The sequence below is a fragment of the Mytilus edulis genome, chromosome 7 (genome assembly GCF_963676685.1).
Source record: "Mytilus edulis chromosome 7, xbMytEdul2.2, whole genome shotgun sequence".
In the NCBI taxonomy this organism is placed as follows: Eukaryota; Metazoa; Mollusca; class Bivalvia; order Mytilida; family Mytilidae; genus Mytilus; species Mytilus edulis.
The window spans coordinates 37,667,511-37,679,141 of NC_092350.1; the positions used below are offsets into that span (position 1 = coordinate 37,667,511).

General features: G+C 31.5%; 1 long non-coding RNA gene across 1 annotated transcript; it reads right to left on the reverse strand.

Annotated features, from left to right (window-relative positions):
• Nucleotides 1-394: 394 nt before the first annotated feature.
• On the reverse strand, nucleotides 395-11,114 carry LOC139482651 (uncharacterized). The gene is made up of 2 exons (XR_011654902.1): nucleotides 10,933-11,114; nucleotides 395-476 (listed from the first exon to the last, which is right to left on the reverse strand). It is a non-coding gene; the product is annotated as an uncharacterized lncRNA (long non-coding RNA).
• Between the last annotated feature and the right edge of the window lie 517 nt (nucleotides 11,115-11,631).

Below are 11,631 nucleotides of genomic sequence, written 5' to 3' on the forward strand. Positions count from 1 at the left end.
TTCTTATGGTAAATAATATTGCTGTGGATTTTTTTCTTCATGACAGTGTAATAGATTATTACTTTGTTTGGTTGAATTGTGCAATAGAAGTCACTACATTTTTGTGCAATCCTGTGTCGCTTTGAAGGTATCATGGTTGCCATCCTCAGCCTAAGCAATGTGTTACTGTAATTTGAATTTCAAAATGACTGAGTGACTTTTTTCTTTAAATGTACTGGTCAACTCCACCATAGTGAATCACATGGACTTTGACATAATCAGTTAATACCATTGCATAAAAATTAAAAACACGGGAGTTCACGAAGTCTAGTCTGATTATCATTTTACAAAAAAAAAAAAAAAAAATCCCTACTCTGGATCCGCCACTGTAAAAAGTGTGACTAAAATACATACCGTCTTTTTTGTTTTTGACATAATTGACGTCAGTCATTAGTACAGAATTTGTTCTTTCCCATTGGGACAGGCTAGATGATGTTCTGGAATGAAAAAGGAATAATGAATGATGGTTTATGAACATTTGTAAACTTTGTCAACAAAAATAATCATCTATTCTATACTGTAATAAAATCATTGAATATTGTTTTTATTGGTACAAATATTGACTTTGTTATCAGTAGATTAAAAGCTAACTAAATATTAATAGTATGTTATATACATATACATTTTCATGGATCTACAATCTGTCGATACTTGTAACTTGGCATTGCATAAGGTCATGTTTTTCTTTGGCTGTTTATGACATCTTTACACTAAATCAATTGTATGTTGGATGTGTATGGATTGATTGTTTAGTCTTAGAGGCATGATTTTTTATCAGTTGTTAGGGGCTTTGAACTAGCTGTCAGATAACTGCGAGTACTCTCAGATCTGTTCATTGTGTCTTTTTGTGTCAGGATGTATAAGTACCCGGCCACGTCCACTTGTATTTTTTGTCTATCTGATGAGTTAAGCCTTTTTCAACTGATTTTTATAGTTAGTTTTTATGTTGCATTGTTATACCACTGTCCCAGGTTAGTCCGATCTGCCTATTTCTGCACATCAAAAGTCAATATGATCGTTTTAAAGTCAATTTCGTCTACCTCACAAAATCTTGTTAGGCACTATAATACAGGCGATGAAGCAAACGATTCAACTAATAAAAAATTTATTCGAAAATTATCAAAAGCGGATAAAAGAATAAGCCCTTGACACCATTTGCGAGTATGATGGTCTTGTGAAACAATGATAGTCCGTCGGAAGGGGGCGATAAATGACTGACCCGTGTTAAGAGAGAGCAATATCTTGCACGTAAAACTCACTGTCACCCTTTTATATTTCGAAAAGAGCAGGCTAAGGCTACAAGGAAGCACTCGTGTAACGGTTTATTTCTTCCTCTGTGATATTTTATCCCGAGGATAATTTTTCCCGGTAATTGTTTTCCAGGCATGGTATTTCACAGGTTGATTTTTTCCAGAGGAGTGATAAACTATCTGTGTTATGCGGATAGTATGTACCGGTATATATTTGCCGTACTATATTTCACAGAACATGTGAAATAGAGTCCCATTAACTACTATGTAAGTTACTCACAATCAATATATACCTGACTATAATTATAAAATGTTTCACAAAGGTAGACCAAATTTGCACAATTTATCAAAGGGAGGTAATTATGAGCAATTTATATTTTTAAGGTATTAATTTAACATATTTCTGAATCTATTTTATAATGAATTTTTCCTTGAATCTTATTTTTATATATTCATTTATATAAAAAGATGACATGCAACTTGATTTAATAAGACAGATAATATTTCACAGGTAAAAACTATCCACCCTCAACGTGGAAACGGATTAATATAAGTTGTAAAAACTTGTTTCCCAATCCACTATATATAAAAATGTTTAAAATAAAAGAAAAAGCAGCAGACAAGACGGTGTGTGGCACCGTTAAAGTCCACAATTCCTCTAAAGTCCACAACGCCGCTAAAGTCCACAAAATTTCCGCTAAAGTCCACAAAATGACCTCCGCTAAAGTCCACAACAACAAGTTCCTCTAAAGTCCACAAAAAAGCACCGTTAAAGTCCATACATTTTTTTTTTCATTATCAAAAGAAAATTTTCTGTTTTTTACACCCGATATTATAGATCTAATTAAAAGCACGGACTTTTGTTCTTAGAAAGTATTTCTTGTCAGCATAAATTCTATTTTGATGAATGAAAAAATTATAGTATTTGCTTTATCAATTTTTATGCGATTTTCTATCAATCAAACAGACAACATTTCTGAAAAGTTATCTAACTATTATACTCTTTTTATTCTTTAGTAAATATTTGTTCATCCACAAGAAACTCCAACATAGCGTTCTCTTTATATATATGCTGGAGACATAATTTGGAGCCTATATTTGATATTTAAATTTCCTTTGCAATATCTATAAAACATAAGTAAGATTTCCATTCAGTGTCTGTTAGGTTCCACAGCAGTCAAAACGGTCCGTAAATCTCAAAAATAGACTTGGATCCATCATGTTCTTTTTTGAAATCAAAATAATGATAAAGAATACCACACATTCATGCATTTTGTGGTGCTCAGCAGATTTCCATCACTCTTTGGTTTGCATATAAAAAAGAAGATATGGTATGATTGCCAATGAGACAACTGTCCACAAGAGACCAAAATGACACAGACATTATAAGCAACTGTTTGTTTTGTTTTCAAAAAGGAAAATGAATTTGTTTCAGAATGAAAGATGAATTGAATAAATTATACGCGGATGTGGTTCTGTATTGTGTATTATCCATGATGAGTACAAGTATAAGTTTTTTTTCTACAATGCTACATGTATATATATATATATGTTCCAGACAATATGAGTGTATCTGATTTGAACCCTTATGCGTACAATGTGGACCATATAAGTATACCTGAACGTATACTCGTACCGTATGAGTATACTCGTATGGTTTAGTATGAGGTCGACCATACATGTGCATTTGTCAAATTTACAGCCCGTAACAGAGAAGTGATCGAATTCGCGTTTCTTTACCGTCAGAATAAGTTACGTTATCGACAAACTTATTTCAGAAGTGGCATAATTTAATTTTCTTCATCGACAAAATATTTCATGTACAATGTGTAAGTTTTCATTCTTTAAGTCGAAGTTTTTTTCTTTATATCGTCTATAATCTCTATTATACTTTCGTTTCCATGAAAATGCAAATATAGCTTACGTTTACATAGAACAAGAACGAATTGCACTGTACATGCTGTAGTTTATACATTGTTTCTTTGAAAGTCGTTATAAAGAATTATTTATATCACTGTATACAGGTTCATTTAATTTTAGAAATAACCGATTATTTATTATACACTGCTTGCACTGTGAATATTTATGGGATTCAACACTGTAAAAGTTTTTCTTTCGTCTGATACAGAATACCCCATATCTTTTCTTTTTCATACCTATCTGTTTATTGTGTCCCCGGGATTATGTCAATCATACATTGTTGCAATATTGACATATAAAAAAGAAGATGTGGTATTATTGCCAAACTATCCACAAAAAGACCTAAATGACACAAACATTAACAACTATAGGTAACCGTACGGTTATGCGTGTACTTTGTCACAGAAAAAACTGAAATAAATTTCTTTCAAATCGAAGCAAAAAATACAAATGTACTCTTTAACATTTGAAATTTGAAATGTTAAAGACAAAATTGCTCTTTATCTTAAGTTATTGACGAATATTTGAAATTTAAACCTCTATAAGATGTGATGTACGGCATTTCATTTTATCATTGGTAATGATCCATATCTGACAGAGAAGAAATATTCATAATTCTCAGAAAGTTTTCGTAAATATTGTTAGATACCACTAATCGTTCCAACAATCAAGACATCAGAGACAAACAGGAAAAAAAAATATGAAAATGAAAAGATATGACTTAAGTGTTAGCATGTTCAGGGAGACGGCACCCAATTTACAAAAAATGATTGATGTTTTAAGAAACTGTAGAGAACTCCACAGGTTTTCAACAAGGGTAGAATTCAAAACCTTGAATATGAAAGCCTCGAAATCCATGATACTTTTTCTGTGCGGTAGTTATATCTACAAAATCCAATCATGTACACGACATATAATACATGTATATTCATACATGTATATGTATATATTGGGAATTTATTTTTGTTTCCAAACAGAATTATAAGGTTATGTATAAGTGCCTACGTTCACTGCACAATTGTAAATTGTCTTCCTAACGACCAGCAAAAATAAATGGCACAAGTTCACGTAGTCATAAAAAAAAAGTCGTAAAATTTACGTTATCGAACAAAAAATCAGAAATACGGAATAGTATAAATTCAAATTCAAATATTTTATTGGACAAAGCACATATGATACAATGCGTATTCCAAGATATAAACACATTAAACATGACAATTTATGCAAATACAACATAAAGAAAACATTTGAAGTACCAATTATATATATATATATAATATCACAGTATTACATAGTATTATACTTATGGTAGACCAACTGACATTAGATTATTATTACGAGCTTCAAAAGCTTGACTTAAATAAGTGAATGGTTAGGAAATCCCGTTTCCCCTGCGTGTTTTAAAAGTCAAAGACAAATGTTTTCCCTGATACAAATGTTTTAAGAACTAGCTTTGTGTAACCTATAGACAAATTCGACTGTATATAAGGAAGTGAATAGGTTTTCTCTGATTTGAAACTATCTTATAGAACTTGTTTTAGTAATTGAGAACCTATGTTGTTTATGGGTAATACGTGAAATGTTGCATGACCCATCAAAATGATAGCAAACGCAGTTTTCCGGATGATTTTTATTTGTACACTGTTAAAAACTGACAATCATGTGAAACGGACGAAGACATATTCTAACAGAAGTACAAATACCAGTCCTCCCTTTTGTGTATACATATGAGAAAACATTTCAAAGTTATTAATTGAATTCAAATCCATCACACATACGGTACACATTGTATTCCGAAACAAGAATGTGTCCAAAGTACACGGATGCCCCACTTGCACTATCATTGCACTGGCATTAAAATTAGAAAGATCATACTATAGGGAACATATTTACTAAGTTTCAAGTTGATTGGACTTCAGCTTCATCAAAAACTACCTTGAACAAAAACTTTAACCTGAAACTCCCACTTTCATTTTCTATGTTCAGTGGACCATGAAAGTGGAGTCAAAAGTCTAATTTGGCTTTGAAATTAGAAAGATCATATCATAAGCAACAAGTGTACTAAGTTTCAAGTTGATTGGACTTCAGTTTCATAAAAAACTACCTTGACCAAAAACTTTAACCTGAACGGACGGACGGACGCACAGACGGACGGACGGACGAACGAACGGAGCCACAGACCAGAAAACATAATGCCCCTCTACTATCGTAGGTGGGGCATAAAAATAAAGGACTTCATTCCTATCAAACACCTTTTTAATTGTTTAAACCAGTATATTTCTTTTAGTTTTGGGTAAAATTGTAAAGGAAATAATACTACCAAGACATCCTTCCATAAACCTTCTTTTTCTGTTCTGACTTTGAAGAAATGACTTCTTTTCACCCAATCGAAATGGTGCATGGACATATTTTGTTTCATATTATTAGAATTATTTTCAATATTATCGGTATTAAACTTGATTATCGACACATGAAAGTCTGTCAGCATTGTCAATCTTTTTAACGTTAAAGTTCCAATAGTTCGGTCACTACTCAATTAAGTTTGTCGATAGCGTAGCTAATTTTGACGGTAAAGAAACACCAATTCGATCACTTCTCTGTTACGGGCTGTATCAAGAGTCAGAAAATGAAATAAAAACTTTAACCAAATAAACTAGAGTCTCTAAAGAGCCTGTGTCGCTTACCTTAATTTACTGATCCTTTGGAAATCATGTAAAATAAGGTTAAAATCATAATTTATAGTATAAGATATCATTTATATTTAGATACTATAATAATATCTAAGATAATAGCAAAGAACTCAGGGACAGCAACCCCTTCTGAAAATTTCAGGGCAGATATATCTAAATCTGATGAACTTTTTTGCCACCGTCAGATTTGCTCTAAATGCTTCAGTTTCAAAGATATAAACCAATAAAGGGCTGCGCTTTAGCGCATGATACGCCCGTTGCTCTTTTAACTTGTCTTTTATGCTTTAAATGAATTTATATGATCAACTAGAAATATATATACAAATCAAAAGGATGTTACATTAATATATTGACCAAAGTTTCATAAAATCCCACTTTTTTAAGTATAAAAATTCATTACTTAAGAAAATGTAAAATCTAAAATTTATAAAAATGGAAAGGGAGCTTATGTCAATAGATATAAACAATTTATCAAAGTTGCATAAAATTTTGTGAAAGTGTTAGTTATTGTCCCAAAATTGGAAAATCCCCCCTTTTTTAAGCATAAAAATTCATAACACGGAAATGTAAAATCTGAAATTTATAAAAATTGAAAGGGAGCTTACATCAATAGATATAAACAATTCACCAAAGTTTCATGGACATTGGTGAAAGCCTTTTTGAGTTATTGTCTGAAGTGTTGAAAATCCCCCTTTTTTTTATGAATAAAGCCCGATAAATCCAAAACTTAAAATCTGAAATTTATAAAAATTGAAAGGGAGCTTACATCAATAGATATAAACAATTCACCATAGTTTCATGGACATTGGTGAAAGCCTTTTTGAGTTATTGTCCGAAGTGTTGAAAATCCCCCTTTTTTTTATGAATAAAGCCCCATAAATCCAAAACTTAAAATCTGAAATTTATAAAAATTGAAAGGGAGCTTACATCAATAGATATAAACAATTCACCAAAGTTTCATGGACATTGGTGAAAGCCTTTTTGAGTTATTGTCCGAAGTGTTGAAAATCCCCCTTTTATTATGAATAAAGCCCCATAAATCCAAAAGGTAAAATCTGAAATTTATAAAAATTGAAAGGGAGCTTACATCAATAGATATAAACAATTCACCAAAGTTTCATGGACATTGGTGAAAGCCTTTTTGAGTTATTGTCCGAAGTGTTGAAAATCCCCCTTTTTTTTTATGAATAAAGCCCCATAAATCCAAAACTTAAAATCTGAAATTTATAAAAATTGAAAGGGAGCTTACATCAATAGATATAAACAATTCACCAAAGTTTCATGGACATTGGTGAAAGCCTTTTTGAGTTATTGTCCGAAGTGTTGAAAATCCCCCTTTTTTTATGAATAAAGCCCCATAAATCCAAAAGGTAAAATCTGAAATTTATAAAAATTGAAAGGGAGCTTACATCAATAGATATAAACAATTCACCAAAGTTTCATGGACATTGGTGAAAGCCTTTTTGAGTTATTGTCTGAAGTGTTGAAAATCCCCCTTTTTTTTATGAATAAAGCCCCATAAATCCAAAACTTAAAATCTGAAATTTATAAAAATTGAAAGGGAGCTTACATCAATAGATATAAACAATTCACCAAAGTTTCATGGACATTGGTGAAAGCCTTTTTGAGTTATTGTCTGAAGTGTTGAAAATCCCCCCTTTTTTATGAATAAAGCCCCATAAATCCAAAACTTAAAATCTGAAATTAAAAAAAAACGAAAGGGAGCTTACGTCAATAGATATAAACAATTCACTTAAGTTTCATGGAAATTGGTGAAAGTGTTTTTGAGTTATTGTCCGAAGTGTGGACGACGGACGGACGGACGGACAACGGTATACCATAATACGTCCCGTCTAAAAGACGACGGGCGTATAAAAACTGATTTTACCCTATGTACTTTTTTTAGCCATGTCTGCCATCTTCGTTTGCGGGCAGGGTCATCGGACACATTTTTTAAACTATATACTCTTATGATGATTGTGGATAAGTTTAGTTACACTTTGTTTAAGTAATTTCAGAGAAGATTTTTGTAAAAGTTAACGACGACGACGACGACGCCAGACGACGCCGAACGCAAAGTGATGAGAAAAGCTCACTTGGCCCTTCGGGCCAGGTGAGCTAAAAAGTGACGCTACATTTTTTAGTATGAAATTAAGTTCAAATGCTCAAATTGCAATTGAAGTTATGGAAGTACATACATGTATATTTTGGAAGATAAGTTTTTAGAACATTTAGGAACGTTGTACTTCAAAAACCGATAAGCCAGTGAAGTAAAATGGTCAGAAGTATTTGTCACCTATAATTAGTTGTTATATATATCATGAAATCTACGGATATTTTTCATAACAAATATTTAGGAACTATTTCATGTAAGATTTTAATCAAAATTAGTACCAATAGAAGCAGACCTCTCATAGGTTTATTTGTTTATTTGGTAATTTATCTATTTTGAAGCGTTTATTCTCAATTTCTGATGATATAACACAAAGTTTATATCTTATCCAAAAATTTGATTTACACCAAAAATGAAAAACAAAACTAACCGAAGAAAAGTATGACCAAATAAATAAAAACTTGCCGACGTATTTGTGGGTTGAGAAATACAGAACTAATAAAAATAAGTGTCTATGAGCATTGGAGGGTGTGGATATAGGATAAAGACAGGATGTGGATATAGAATAAAGGCGATAGGAACGTTCATCTTGCATTGAGCCCGAACACCAACAATTGTTGAACTATCCTACAGTCATATTGATTGATAAAATGTGAGTCACATCAAAGTTCACGGTATCGCTTTCAGAGTTAATTTCGTTTCTTTATTCTCTTTTAAAGATACTTTTTTTAGTATTTTGAAAAGGCTAAATGGAAGACTAGTATGAAGTTTTAAGCTGAATCTTTTACGAATTATATAATATCAAAGAATGTTTCTGTTCTTTTCAATACAATTTTATTGGTTTAATACTACAGTATAACAGATTTAGCGTTTTGTGAGTTTATAGAAATTAATCTTGTGAGTAATTTTACATGTGATTAAAACACTTTACCAAGATAAACAACTAGTCATGCTAGTGTATGTATATTTTCTTAAGCCCCATTTATGGGCATTGGTTTTTCTTTTGAATGGTTTTACACTTGTAATTGTAAGGGACTTTTATAGCTGGCTGTTCCGTGTGAGCCAAGGTTCCGTGTTGAAGGCCGTACCTTGACCTATAATGGTCTTTTATAAATTTTAACTTGGATAGAGAGTTGTCTTATTGGCACTGTGACTCATACCACATCTTCCTATATCGATCAAACCAGGTTTTGTTGCGAGCATAGCATAAAGCATGTTAAAGCATAGAATATTTTCTTTTTTATTTGGAATTTATCATACTGGCTTCATTTTTCCGTTCTGAAAATCATAACAGAAATTAATAACGTTAAACGTTGGTTAAAAGTTTTGCGACAGGAGACCTTTCAGAATTCATAAACTTAGTATTTTTTTTGTTTAATGATATAATCAAGATTGTTGCATGCCGTTCAAATGTTATAGATTAGGAGCCACCTTTGCTTTGTACATTAATTCAGTCTGCACCAAAAACTTTTTCAACTACTGGTCCGAAGACCAATATTCTGACATTTTTCTTATTGGGCCAAACAAAATTTTGCAAAAACTTACTAGTCCGAATGAAATTTTACTAGTCTGGGGCATCGGACTAGTGGCTAACAGTGCAGACTGTTAATTATGTCAAAAAGTGATTATATGCAAAGAATAAGAGAAAAAAATAATTGTTGAATGCAGTAATAATAAATAACGAATTTACAAACTTTTTAGAAATGATGTTCAAATTGGCCATCAAGATCAAAATTGATAAAACAAAATCATATATCGATACTGTACTTTTTTCATGTTTCAAACTGATATAAAAAAAAAATACTACCGAGAAGAAAGGCCAATGCTTTGTATTGTACTAACGGGATAAAAATAACGAATAATATGTTTTTAACAATAAAAAAATTGGTGTGGACTTTAACGGTGCTTTTTTGTGGACTTTAGCGGAACTTGTTATTGTGGACTTCAACGGCGTTTTCTTGTGGACTTTAGCGGAGGTAATTTTGTGGACTTTGGCGGAAAGTTTGTGGACTTTAGCGGCGTTGTGGACTTAACCGGAAATTTGTTGTGGACTTTAGCGGTGTTGTGGACTTTAGAGGAATTGTGGACTTTAACGGTGCCACAACGGTGGTTTAAACTTTTTTTTAAATATTCTGTTTCAATCAAAAGAAAGGGAAAATATCTTTGCCCCAAGGGGATACTAATTGAAATGAATATTATTTTTCTGTTTTAATTAAACTGTTCTTAAAAAAAAATATGTGCCGCTTTTGCATTTCGGTTCTATACGTAGCAAGTCGAGCAAACCACTCATATAAATTATGCTGTATGATTGAGCTGCACGAAATGAAAAAAGTACGACTTTATTTATACAATGCATGAAAAATAACGTCAAACTAACGTTACTAAAACTAACACCAACACTGTATGCGACATCATTACATTTTCAAAGCTTTAGAGCATTAGAATAGGTAAACGTTAAGAGAAAAATTCTAATTGACCAATCCAATTCAAGTATTTATAGATATGCAAATGATAAAAGAATTATTCAATAATAGTCAAATTATACTATAAAATATTAAATTCAGTTCAACTTACCTGTAGTATTATTAATTTTTTTATCTTTACTTTTGGATTGTTTGTCATAATTTATAAAATGGGACATTTTTCATATAAGTACATTTCTTTGTGATTCATATTGTACAGTGCAAGATAAAATGTTTTTCATCTTCTATGATATTATTATGACATAATTTGCACAAACTTTCTTCTCAAAGTATGACATTTAAACAGCATTGGTATAAATATTGGTTTTATCTTATTTGAAACAATGAAACAATTTAATTAACAATACTGGACCAAAATAAAATAATTCCAATGAAGATTTTTATATCTGTATTTCTTTTTTAAGTTGCAGAATAAAAAGTGTGACTTAAATACATACTGTCATTTTGTGCTGCTCGATCAGTAATGATTTCTTGACGGTCATAAATTGACCTTTTGGTCCCTCCCATTACAACACGGCAGATGACTGTTGAGTTTTGCTGTACATAAATATATAAAAAGGAATAATGAATGATGGTTTATTAACATTTGTAGACTGTCAACAAAAATATCTACATCTTTAACACGAAGACCATAATTAAGAAGCAGCTGACCATAGTCCATACTTAACTATAATATAATTAATATTGTAACAGCTCTATATGATTTCCTATATATCTCGAGTGCCTTGGAGTTGAATGAGGACTTGGATAAATTGTTACTGTGAGCACGCACTTTTTTTTTCATTTTTGTCTATTAACATGATTAATTAGAAAACTACAGGATGATTATTATGATGATGGGTGGTAAATTGCTCAAATATTCTAGCAATTCTAACTCTTGTATAGAGTAACTTAGACTGCAACTTTTGTTGTGTTTATTTCCCAAATTTAGTCACATATTCAAATCTACTATAAAATATTAAATTCAGTTCAACTTACCTGTAGTATTATCATTTCAAAAACTTTCTATCAAATGAAATGTCGCACGGATGCTAGGTTTAAATATCAAAGTCTGTAGCACGAGGAAAACGATCCGCGCGAAATATCAAGGACAAGGTCAGTTAGGTTAAATGAATAAACTAAAAATAGAATATTAA